General features: G+C 45.4%; 1 protein-coding gene across 1 annotated transcript in view; it reads right to left on the reverse strand.

The window, feature by feature from the left end:
• LOC133107479 (rho guanine nucleotide exchange factor 17-like) overlaps window positions 1–12,999 on the reverse strand; it is a 79,364-nt gene that overhangs the window by 24,866 nt on the left and 41,499 nt on the right. The gene's annotated exons all lie outside the window — the stretch shown is intronic.

Genomic DNA, 12,999 nt, shown 5'->3' on the forward strand with positions numbered 1-12,999 from the left:
ACATTAAATATTTGATTGTGCTTTAGCTTCAGGTATTGTGTTGTGTTTTGTAGAGCTGCTTAGAGCTCTGTCTACACCCTGGAAAGTCCCGAGGTCCTCTTATTAAAAAAAAAAATCTCATTACAAAAGACAACAAGCTAAAGGCACAACGATGTAGGATTAAAATGAACACTGGAATCAAACCCAAAATATTCCGCATAGCCCAGTTCCTGCCAGGCACGCCGATGCGCTAACACTTAGCGATTCAGGTTGTCTTGGGTGTAGTAATGTTTATTACCTGGAGAAGGCATTTCATTGGTGCCGGTGTGTTTGTGCTAGAGACTGAGCAGCGCAATAAAGATTTTGATTTATATAGCACGGGGAACACAAAAGGTCCTTGCAGCAAAAGGCATCTGTCCTCCAGCACCCCCGCTGCTCTGACTAGCAGAGTTCCGCACTATTATCACAAATAGCTCTCTTTTAGAGGGAATGCAGTTTCATTTTTATTCTTCCTAAACTTCAACTAAAAATAAACCACCACGACCGAAAAGCAAACAAACACAAAAAATGCCAGGACAGAACACCAAATGCAATGGTGCCTTGCTTTCCCTCTGTCTCAGTGGGTGGGTACAGACATTTGACAACACTCTAGAGGAGCAGTTATTGGGGTAGGTAGGGGGGTAGGAATGCACCACTAGCATGGGTAAACTCTATTTCCCTCCCTGACTTTCCTCGTTTTGCTGCTACTGAATTCTTCTGAAGCCCTCCACAGTCAGTAAACACATCAGGTTCAGTTGGGCATGTACCACAGATAACCACAGACTTTCATCTTATGGGGGAGCTTCAAGAGACCTGGTGCCAGGCTGGATTATGGGAGTTAATTTCACACTCGATGCAGGACACTAAAGGTCTCATATCTTTAGCTGCGAGACTGCTCAGCCTGCTGCAGACCAGGACTTGTTCGACAGTCTGAAAGAACTGCACGTTTATACAGTAATGGCCGTAGATTGGCACATCAAAAAAGTCTATGATCCAAAGCAAATTTTATTGTTTGTATAGAGTGCTAACAGAATTTGTAAAGAATGGCTGAATGTCATTTGGCAGTCAAATTAGTATACGAAACATTGGCAGCTGACATCACCTTAAAATAAAAGTTTTGAAAATGTACCCAATAGCTTTTCAGATATGTAGATATGACGTTTAACACAATTATAAAAATCCTAACAGACAGCGGAGCACACCTTTCCTGGATCCATCCATCTGGACTGATATGGCTGTCTATACAGCAGAGGGCAGAACTACAATACCCATAAACCCATTCACCAGGAGTACCACAAAAGGCTACTATTATAACAATAAGGCAGAGGTGCACTGCATTCCACCAGCCCTTGGAAACAATAAGCTCTTATTTCAGATGTGAGGTCATGAAGTACTTGTCCGTCCACGTCCTATTTCTCTGTTCCTTCTCGTGGTGACTAAATAAAACAATGTTGTATTCACAGTCGAATGCAGAATGCATCGTTAAGCACCCAAGAGCTCCACAGTAAGAAGAAAGAGAGAATGAGAGAGAGGGAGCTGGCAGCCAAGCATCACCATCACCGCCTTGGGTGATGAGAGACAGGAGTACCCTACAGTGCAGTCCGTAAGTATTCCTGGACAGATGTGTGTTGTTGCATTATTATTTCAAACACAAGAAAGCCAACAAAAGGTCTAGAGTTGATTTTAGGTGCCAGGTTTGCATTTGGACTTGTTACTGTTGTCTCTCAACACAAGGACCAAATAAGTGTCAATGCGAGTAATGCAGACCAACATGAGGCTGAGAAATCAGAATAAATCATTCCAAGACAGCCAAAACAATAGGGTGTGTCTAAATCAATTCTTCGATACACAACTGTAGTGGCTGGCCAAATACTTTGTCAAGAAAACTCTTTCAACTGTTAAACAGGTCAAGAAAATTCTCCACGATGTAGACATAGGCATGTCTAAAATAGAACATAAATAGAACCATAAATAGAACCCCACACTATTATAACTAAAAAGCACATTAAAAGGAGAGTTCTTGAAAAGCTGACTACATTTTACAGTCATATTCATTGTTTATTTCAAATCCAAATGTGTCAGTATTCCAACATTTATGATTTAATTACATTATTTTCAATGGTCTTACCCTTTACAGACATAATACCTCAATAGCACCTTCAAATACAAATAAATAGCTTTGTTTCTGAAGAGGGGGATTATATCTGGAGAAACACATTCATATGTAATTTGATGAATGGAATCCAACCAAAACCCCAGTCAACTAAACAAAATACTCCTGTACTAGTGCTTGCATCACTGAGTGACGTGCTTTGTGAAGTTATATTACTTATGATACATAACACTAATCTAATACAGGTGTATAGAACATCATGCAAATATAATCATATTATGCCTGACTGTATCATTTTCTAAGAAAAACGAGGTCAGAGAATGCCACCCGACTAATCCGGAAAAACATGCAGCCTGTGGTCCAAAAATTGATATTTCCACTGAATTACAGAGTGTATCATACCATCTCATGTGCCCGGAACCTTACACTATTCAAACAAGGCCATAGTGCCAAGGAGAACACGCATGAAGCCTTCCTAGTGAGACCAAGAAGATGTATGCTCAGTTCCTTCCTGTTTGCTGGAAAGAGTTGGGCCACAGCAGGAAAACAAATAAACAGGAGGGCCACAGAGTCACAAACAGAAGAGAAGCGCAAGAGAGGAGCACAGGGGTGGTGTCACAGAAAGTGGCAATAAAGGAAGACATTCTTTATGTTCTAGAGCAGGTCTCTGTATACTTCAGCAATGTCACAGATATGACCCTGTGTAACCGGCAGTATCACCTTGGTGACACAATGTACAATACATGCACACATCCGTGTAGCTGGCCATTACACGGTATTAGTAGCTCAGTATTACTTTTATGACGCACACATGGACACCTACGCTCTAGTACTACTGACCACTCAGAGTACATTCCAGCAATAGTCAGTTGTTGCTATGCCCACCTGTCCCCACAGACACTCGCCCACCACAGCCGGCGGTGAGCAGGCCCTATCCTATCCGGTATTACCGAAATTCACCACGCCAAGCAGCTTAAGTACAGAACAAATTATTTCCCCCCCGTTCTAACTTGCCAGGTGAAAGTGGAATGTGGCAGTTTGGTGCAGAGAAAGAGATGGAAGGGTCAGTCTGACACATTCAGCAAACAGACTGTGGGCTATACGCTTGGACTGTAGCACATACATTCAACCTCTGGCACACACACACACACACACACACACACACACACACACACAGCAGATTTAACAATGCATGTGTATGCCACAAATACAAACAGTATATTTTTTCTGCCTGAACACACAGATTACCCTTTAACACGAACACACATAACCTAACCAACTACCTAAGATGCACAAGTAAGTAAAAATAGTGTCTTTTAATGTAAAGAAGGCAGCTTGAGAATGGCAAAGTATGAACATCTATCATTTGAAATAATTAAGAAAGCATGTATTTTCTTTGTTTTAACCACTGCTAAACCAATGAGTCAATCAACACAATGTCAGACTGTCCTGATCGAGTGGTTCCTTACTCTAAGGACTGGGCAACTCACCTCAGACCATCCCAGTCCTAAATGTGACCATGGAGTCCACACCCACTTACTGTCAACAGTTTGTGCTCTAGGAAGATACTTTCAACATGTAAACAGTTTGAACTGTTCGATTTCTTATCCAATTACCCTTATAATAAAACCATTTGTGGATTAGCTAGCTAACAAGCCTTAACATACATTTTGCGGTTCAACACAATTCTATATCTAAAAACACTAATGATGATTATCAAAATCGGATGTTCTAAACATCAGTAATTAAGTAACATTTGTCATTGGTTAGCCAGTTATCTAGACAGATTGCCATTGTATAAGAATGAAAACCTTTTCTCTTTAGATGCCAGGTACTTTGGGGCCTTTATATTACAAGAAAATGTGATATCTGCGCCTTTTTCATATCACAGACGTAATGCAAAAAAAGCCTTCCTCCACAAAGACAAAAATCCATCTGCCATTGAGATCCCATTAAACCTTTCCATTACTCATTGATCCATTCAATGAAAGCAATTTATCTAAATTCATGGTAGCTGGCTAACAACAGGTTATTAATCATAGGTATAAGCAGCTTGGAACAATTCAAACATGAGTCACAATTTTTTTTATGTTTATTTTTTGAATGACCTGTGGCTTACTGTTCTCCAAATCATGGTCTTGTCCAACCCATGTGGAACACAATAATGATGATAATTAAGAAAAGTATGCACGTTTATAATTTTTTCCTTCACAAAATGTACAGTAAGCATCTAACCGGTCTCGATACAGCAGCACAGAGCTGACTGGATTTTGCAGTGTACCTTCCCTTACTGATTCCTAAAAGTGTACTACTTTTAGGATGGATGTTACCCGAGTTAATGAAAGAGGCCATTTTTCCAAACAGGAATGCTGGTTCTTTTGTCTTTTCAGTAAGTTCATATTGGATTATGGTTATTCTGAGAGAGGTCCCCATACAGGAGGTGAAACAGGAAGAATGTTTGACTGAGGTTATGCGTAGAGAATGGTAACCGTGTTAACACTACTGACAAATACAAGACTGAAAGGAAAGGTCATGCACATCACAAGCATGGCTAAATGGTTAGGGCTGGTGTTTTTCACAAAAAATGGATTTGGCTTGGAGCGAAGCATTTAAGTGTTGTGGCTGTACATTGAAGCTGGTGCTTATCCTGTTGGGCTCTGCAAGGCCTAGGTCATTAAGATACAAGAGATTGTGGCTGAGGAAGTGGACCTCACACACATTGTACCCCATTATATAAACCCGCTCTGTTCAAATCTTCTTAGCAGATTCATACTTATTCAAAATCAATATTATACTTCATGCTCAATGCCAGTGTCCATAAATTAAACTTGAACATAATTCTGAGCCAGAGAGCAGCGCTCACCTCTACACAGACTGTGCTTTCTGTATAGTCTTCCCACTGTGAGAGCCACCAGATCCACCAACCTAGAACTGAAGTGTTCCATCGTCGGTGCCACCCAGACACGGGCCTATTCAAATATGACTCAATTGTTTGCACCAATAGGGCTAAATGACAAGTTATTCAAAGCATGCACTATGGGGGTTTTCTGTTTTTAATGTTTTGGCTGCAGGGGAGGGAGAGGGTGAGACCATATCCCATCATTCTCCCTTTTATGAGACTGACAGATCTAATTTCCCTCTAAATGCAGAATGTTGGCTGAAACCTTGCCGATGTTTACAATACCTACAGACAGGCAGGATTTGGAAACAAAATGCATCAACAGCTATCAATCTGTCAATGTCTCTGAGCTGATAAAGCATGGCCCCATTTACAGAATCGATCCATTAGATTACTACAATCACACACTTATCCAGGTAATATAGAAACACAATTTCTAAAAAAAAGAAAGAACCTGAAAGCAAGAAAGCAGATGATAAACCATCAGCAAATGCAGGGTGTAACATGAGCAGTGTGACACTGTCAGGAACGTTAGCACTGCCTCGGGAAGAAAACAACGCCCTGGCAGTACAGGAAGGACAGGCGAGTGTCGAGAAGAGAAGGTAAACCCATCAGGAATATGGAGGCTAGTTGCCTAGCACCTGGGTCCGAGAGTTCCTCCACCCACCTTTACTCAGTGTTGTCATCCGCCCCCGCCCCCAGAGACCTTCTTTTCGGTGACAGGCCCTGACAACAGCACTGCAGAAACGGAGCCTGTACGCATAACACCCCCCTTCACCCTCCTCCTCCTCCTCCTCTCCCTGGGAGCCCACCCACACTGCAGTGAAATCGGCTGTGTTGCCTGATTCACTCCGGACTCCCCGCAGGAGGGATTCGCGGCTGTGGTTGGAAACACGATCAGCCATTACACCATAGGCATCTGTCAAGATTATGCAAGACTAACGGTGCCACAGGCGAGGGCAGACAGTGTTCTTTGTGTGTGTGTGTGTGTGTGAGAGAGACTGTAGCAGATACGCAATGACAATCAATATTGGACTGTGTGTGCCCACACACTCATGTCCACACATGCACACACACACACACACACACACACACACACACACACACACACCTTCACTGCCATACGAGATCAATCCACTGTAGCACGCCATGCTGGGTGAAAATGGGCAGATTGCCTAATGCCCATGGGGATGCACGGATGACCACCACGTCTGGCGATATCAAACGGAATTGGGCATCCCTGTTATTTCATCCTGCATTCCTTTGCATGCCTGGATTTCCCGATGTCGGACTGATTCTCAGGAGACCAAAACAAACAGAAAATCCCCCAAGCATTCCAGATGAAGGCATGAGAAAGTGCTATTTCCACCAGTTCTGTATATGTTATGTATAATATGCTGCACAGTCACTCAGCAACATAACAACGTAACAAAGCAACAACATCCAGCGTTTTGATGTCCCTTTACTGCTGGGGGCTGAGGTGACCAATACAATTTTGGTAACAATAAAAGCACTCTGATTGAGATACAGCACTGACGGACGGAACCTGATCCGAGAAGAAAGAGGCCAAGCACTCAATTGGTCCAAAGCGAATTTACTTTGATTTCTAAAAATTGACTTCGATTTCAGAGCGTTCAGAACAAAATGGATTACAGAATCATGACATGCCCCGACATTGAGACAGGCAGAGAAACAACACTCGACAATGCATCTCTCACAAACTGCTCCCCTCCCAATTGACAGTGACAGGATTTTACTCATTTGGGTGGGAGAAAAAACACATGCCTGGCACTAGAAGAGAACATGCAGAGAAGAAGACGGGGAAAGACTGTGCGTGCGGTCTCAGAGTGCCAGTGACAATCACTGCATCGTCACCGCGCCCCCCCTCCCCCCCCACCCTGCTGCTCTGCCGATCGCCAGGCAGACGTGCACTTGTTGCTGGGTGTGAAGGAAGACAGCAGTAATCAGCGCCCGCAGCCCTGTTCAGAGTTAATGCTCTTATTGACAGAGCAGGGACCTGCCCCCTTCATCTCCACGTCTTCCTCGGCAGACAGGGAAAGATTAGCGGAGATTAGAGTCTGTGTCTAGGGTCACGCTGACGCTGAGCAACGCTCGGACACTGCACCCGAGCAGCCTCCCTTTGGCCACCGGTCGCCCGTGGCAGCAGTGGTCAGCATCCACCAACAAAAATATAATCACGCAACCTATCTACACAGCAATGCTGAGAAGATGACTGCTCTGTGTGTACCTTCTCTCCACGCACAGAGCGGGCACACGGTTCTCAGACGTCTCCCTAACAACCGTGCATCGCACGGTTTAAGGAGACCGCTTCAAGAAATGGAAGGACGCGGAGCGCGTTTGTGTGGTGGGGAGGGGAGGAGGAAGAGAATGGCAGATGAATGAACACATTCACAGCCGTGAATTAGGTATTTAAGGTCTGGCTGACCGCAGGCAATATGGTAATTGCGTTTCCAGGCGTGTATCGCCCAGCCAAATTCAATTAAGGGCATGACCATTCAGAGGTAACCGGCACCGTGGTCAGAGACTCTACGGAGCCTCCAGGAGAGGAGGGGAAAGAGAGCAGCTCTTTCTTGTGATTCAAAGCCCTGACCGTACACAAGGCTCACCATGCTACAGTGCATATCTCTGGAGGGCCAAATTTGGAAGCAGAACGATGCCCACACCTTCCATCCACTCCTCCATCAGTCACACGCCTGTCTGTTTACATCACAGCCGAAACAACATGCAGACACAGTGATAGTTATTTTGCCACTCACGGCTAGATTTACAGCTATATCTTTCTCAAGAGAAATTTGTAAGACTGGGTCCTACCACAGAACTACAGCGACCGAGTGACGAGGGAGAGGAGGGTTAGAGGTGGGGACAGAGGAGGGTTAGCGGTGGAGGGAGAGGAGGGGTAGAGGGACGGAGACAGGTGGAAAGGACAGAGAGGGCAGAGAGGGCAGAATGAAGCGCGGACAGCGCGCTCTACCTGGCCTGCGGTCGCGGGGTTGCCGTTTCCGTTGGCCTCGGCAGCGCCCCGGTCCTGAGGCTCCTCCCCCGCGCCCCCATCATCGCTTGCGCTCTCGCCGTTCTCCTGCATCTCCTCCAGAGCGATGGTGAACTGAGCGAGCGTCCGCACCATCTGCAGCATGCGGGACGCGCCCGGTGTGTCGCCCGACACGCGTGTCCCCGCCGAAAATCAGCCCCTGCCGTCCTCCAGCCAGCCCTCCCAGTTAACCCCCCCTCCCCAGCGCCGCCGCCGCCAAATCCAATAACGGTTCCGCTCGTCAGCGCCCCACCCCCACCCCCCCGGCCACCTCAAATCTCTGAGGCTGTCTGGGGGTGTGAACGCACTTTTCTCTGAGCCCCCCAGGCGTTCCCCCGTGCGGTCTCCGATGCCTGTGCTGTCTCCGCCAGGTACTGCAGCGACTGGTGCACAGCCTGTAATGAGAAGCAGCAAGCTGGGGAAGAGGCTACAGCCAGCCTGCCAGACTCCACCAATCAATAGCAGATCCTGATCCCAGGCAGACTGAGCCACTCAGGCAGCCGACAGCAGCACTGCACTGCGGGGCCGGGGGAAGAGGAGGGGGGGAGCGGGTCTCCACGGCAACGGAGAGGCGCCCCTCCGCGGAGCCAGCGGGCTGAGCACATGCTCGCTCGACGTACGCGTGGGCCGAGGAGAGCAGCCGAGCTCGGAGCGGCGGGAAGATCCAAGAGTTCTGACTGCTCTCAGAGACGCTGAGAGAACACACACCGGCCTTTGAGAATGAACAGACGCAAATGCAAACACTCCAGACTACTGCAGCTTCTCTCTTAACAAGTTTAATGGATGGCACCCTGGAAGAATTCCATCACCGCAGAACCGGGCCAAGTGCGAGGAGACAGGCCTGGCCACAGCTAGCGAAACCAGTGGCAGATACCATTGCAAAGGCTCTGTCAGTGGAGGGAAGTCCTCCACAGTGGACGGGGGAGGGGCAGTTACAGGAAGCAGCAGGAGGGAGAGGGGAGGCTGAGAGGTCCTGTGTCCTGGTAGAGGCAGAGGAAGCTCTCCTAAACTAAAGAGAGCAAGCAAACCCTGGGAGGACCTCCTTGCGGACATCTGAGTACAGGACCCACGGTAAGCATCTGCTCAGCCAATCAGTTTCATTAACACCACAATACAGTTGGCCCATCACATCCATTTTATAAAGACCTCAGGTGACTGATGCCCACACTGCATTATGGGAGGCACAGACCGTAAGAGAGAGGCAAAACGCATCTGTTCTACTGAACAGCATAAGGTTACTACCTCTGCTTTATGCAACCTGCCACTGCAGTCATACATATAGTATATGACTGCCCTTGAAATACTTTCTGTCCATGCTAGAAGTATTGAAAGTATAAACATAATGTTGTCCATGTAAATACAGTACGAACCCTACAGAAGTGTAAAATCCCATTTAGGTGAGACAGGACGTTTGCTCAGAATCCTGTGAGTGTTTAGGATGTTACTGTGGTTAGGAACACCAACATCAGCATTTCTTCCTCTTTCCTACAGATAAGTAATGTTACACAGTCAATCCATGATCAACCAGAAACCAGGTATGCATTATTAACAAGGTGTTGGTGTGGCTTTCATGCTGAACATCTACTGTGAAAGCAGAACTGAACAACAGTCACACTAACATAGTAAAAAGCACATGCATTTTCAGTCTCCTTGAGTATTGTCAGTTAGGCCTCTCCCCCAAATGTCCCCAGATATGAAAGTATGAGTTCCCTGTGCGTTATCATTTTACTGTTCAAAACAACATGTAGCTAGCGAAACAGTAACAGTAACAGAAACAGTAGCTAGGTAAAAACAACACTGAATCACCAGGTTTGGGACAAAAACAGCACAAGCACTGCTAAATAGAGCGTAACATTTCCATTTTCTATCATTTTTCCTTTTAGAAGCCCAGACCATAAAGCCATTAAACAGGAAGGTATGTATTATTCAGGAGTTTCCTGTTGGGCATTCATGTCTTGTCCCAGGATAAAACCTGAAGAAAAATATTTCAGTTTCTTGAGCGTGAGTGTGCTATTCCAGTCAGTCAAGAGGTAGGTGCTATCACCATGGAGCCAGTCATTCAGAATTAACCTGCTCATTCAGAATGAACCCAAGTCTCCTCTGTTTCCGCCTGGCAAAATGGACAGGATAACGCAAGACAGACATCAAAGAAAAATGAACCTTTCTTTTGTTTCAGTTCTATTCCATTCTAGAAGTAGTCACTCCGCTATGTGAACCATTCAGAAAACACGAAGGCAAGCCAACCTTGTGGCACCTGAATGAGAAAACCTCCCATTGAGTGTAGGTCAGAGAGAAACTCCCATTCAACTTGATATAATTGAAGGAATGTTTTATTGAAATTGCAGAGTTACGGGGGGTAGATTGGACCGTATTGAGTTCCCTCTAGTCAGCTTGCTGTGAGGTAGTCGAGCCAATTAAATTGATTTTAGATTTTATCCGGAACAGTACCTCACTCGCCTCTGTTTTTCCATGGTGGGGTGGTTTTGTGTGAGAAGGGATTCCAAAAAGTGGGATTAACTTGTGTGACAAGAACTTTTTAAAACTCAGATCCATATAAGGTTATCACAGCCAATCCCTGAAAGAAAACCTTAACAAGCAACAATTGCTAACATTAGCTGTCATGCACTTGGAATTTTCAAAGAAACCACTGGCAGACCGCTATTCATATAGCACCTACATATATCACACTCACAGGAATGAATGGATTAAAATGGCAATCTTGGGCGCCATAATTACGTGAGGCTACAAAATATGTGGGGCTACAATAAAGGTTGCAATATAACGCACAGTCCAATCGTAATGTAATTCCGATTTTCTCTGGTTTTCCAGGTTCAGACCTCCAGCTCATGGGTTTGAGACGCACATTTCAGCATGACATGGACTGTCCCCAGCTCAGTCAAACACATCCATTCTCCTGATGCCATTCCTATTATCTGCCCCTAAATCTAGTGGAAGATCAGAGAAGAGAAAGAGGACAGAGAAGAGAAAGAGGACACTTTCATCCCTCACTGACGCAGGATAAGCGCGAGCCGAGCCCTCACGCGGCGTTTCGACCAACATCAAAGGGAAGACACCTGCAGCCGCGACATCAAAGGGTGAAAGTGTAGAGACGATAAAGCCATCGCAAATTTCCCGACAAGCGCAAATCATATCCATCGCACATTTTTACACAACCATCAAAACGCCTTTTCCTCAAAGAACCGCAGGCTAATTGTTTTTGGACTGGCCCATCGACATTTACATCAAAGCCAGACAATCACAAAAAGGAAAGGTCAGAACAGGTTATCATTCCCTTCCTTCCCACTTTATTTGTAATTAACTTGTCAGTTATTCCTCTGTTCATTTTCATCATGCACCAGACCTTGCCACTTGCACATAGCTTGTCCTTGGACCCCTTGTCGTTTAATCAACATATTAATCTATATGTTCCTTAGATATACCGTATCCAGATTACCACACTACAAATGAGGATGTGATTTATTCTGAGGAGGCAATAAAATAGACCTTGTCAAAAGGTGGCCTTGAAACTGTTCCATTGATACACTTATTGTGGATCACCTTTCTGTTTAAGCCTGTTTAGATACTCAGTGAACACTTTAAGTATTTACTAGACTCATTTTTTAGACTCATTGGTCTCCGGCTCCTGTCTGGCCCTTCTCCTATGACCTCTGACATTAACAACACATTTCCGCCCACAGAATTGCTATTCACTGGATGTATTTTTATTTGCACCATTCTCTGCAAACACGAGAGACTGTTGTGCGTGAATTCTGAGATACTCAAACCACCCCATCTGGCACCAAAAATCATCATTCCATGCCCAAAGTCACTTAGATCACGTTTCTTCACTATTCTGACATTTGGTCTGAAAAACAGCTGAACCTCTTGACCATGCATTTATGATTGGCTGATTAAATATTTGCATTAACAAACTTGTGTACAGGTCTACCTAATAAAGTGGTCACTGAGTGTATGATGCATTGATATTGTTTATAAAATTCAGTTTCTACGCACATATTTTAAAAATAATACATGTCTGAGCATCTCAGTGATTCTCTCCTGTGTGCCATTCTGTATAAAAGGAAAGGCTCTTCACACACCACTGGCTCTTTGGTTTGTGTTCTGGTATGCACACACGTCTCAGACACCACAGCAGATTGCTCGTGAAGGCACACGTGTCTCACCCCTGAACCACACTCATTTCATTTTCTCATCCTCTTTTATCCAACTCATTCATCCTTCTCCCCTCTCCCTACGAACCTGGCCGTCTGTACTCCACTCAGTCCTTTCCCCACTCCACTCCACACACAGACATCCTTACACATGCCTTTCCACACAATCATCCTTCTACCTCTGCTCCTCTCTGTTCCTGGTCCTCCATTCATATCAAAGCATCCAGCATCACTCTGGGAAGAGAAGTGTTAAAGAGGAGCTGGCTGGAAATCAAAGCCCACTTTTAAAATGGTCTCTAGATGGCAGGTCAGTGAGCTGGACCAGTCTCTTTCTGTCTCTCCCTCCTTCTCCTCCTCCTCCTCCTCCTCCTCCCTCTCTCCGTTTCATTCTCTCACCTCTCTGAGACAATGCACTGCTGGCCTGGCCTACCGGGGGCCACTAAATCACTGGGGTCAGGACAGGGGAAGTGTTCATCAGAAGGTGCAGTGCCGTCAGCTGTCTGCCGGCGGGATTTACGGGGTCAGCAGGAGAGGGGTAAGTAGGGAAGAAAGAGAGGAGGATATGGGGGGAAGATGACATCAAAACAGGAGAAGGAAAGTTATTTTATAAACAGGATCATGTGGATTTTGCATTTATTCCGAGGATAAAAAACGTAGACTTTGTGCTTTGTAAGATATTTGGAAGAAAGTGCTTGGCTCGATCTATGATGAGTGTGCATGTTGAGGCAAAGCTGAAGGTACACAGGAC

Source organism: Conger conger, chromosome 13, assembly GCF_963514075.1.
Source record: "Conger conger chromosome 13, fConCon1.1, whole genome shotgun sequence".
NCBI lineage: Eukaryota > Metazoa > Chordata > Actinopteri > Anguilliformes > Congridae > Conger > Conger conger.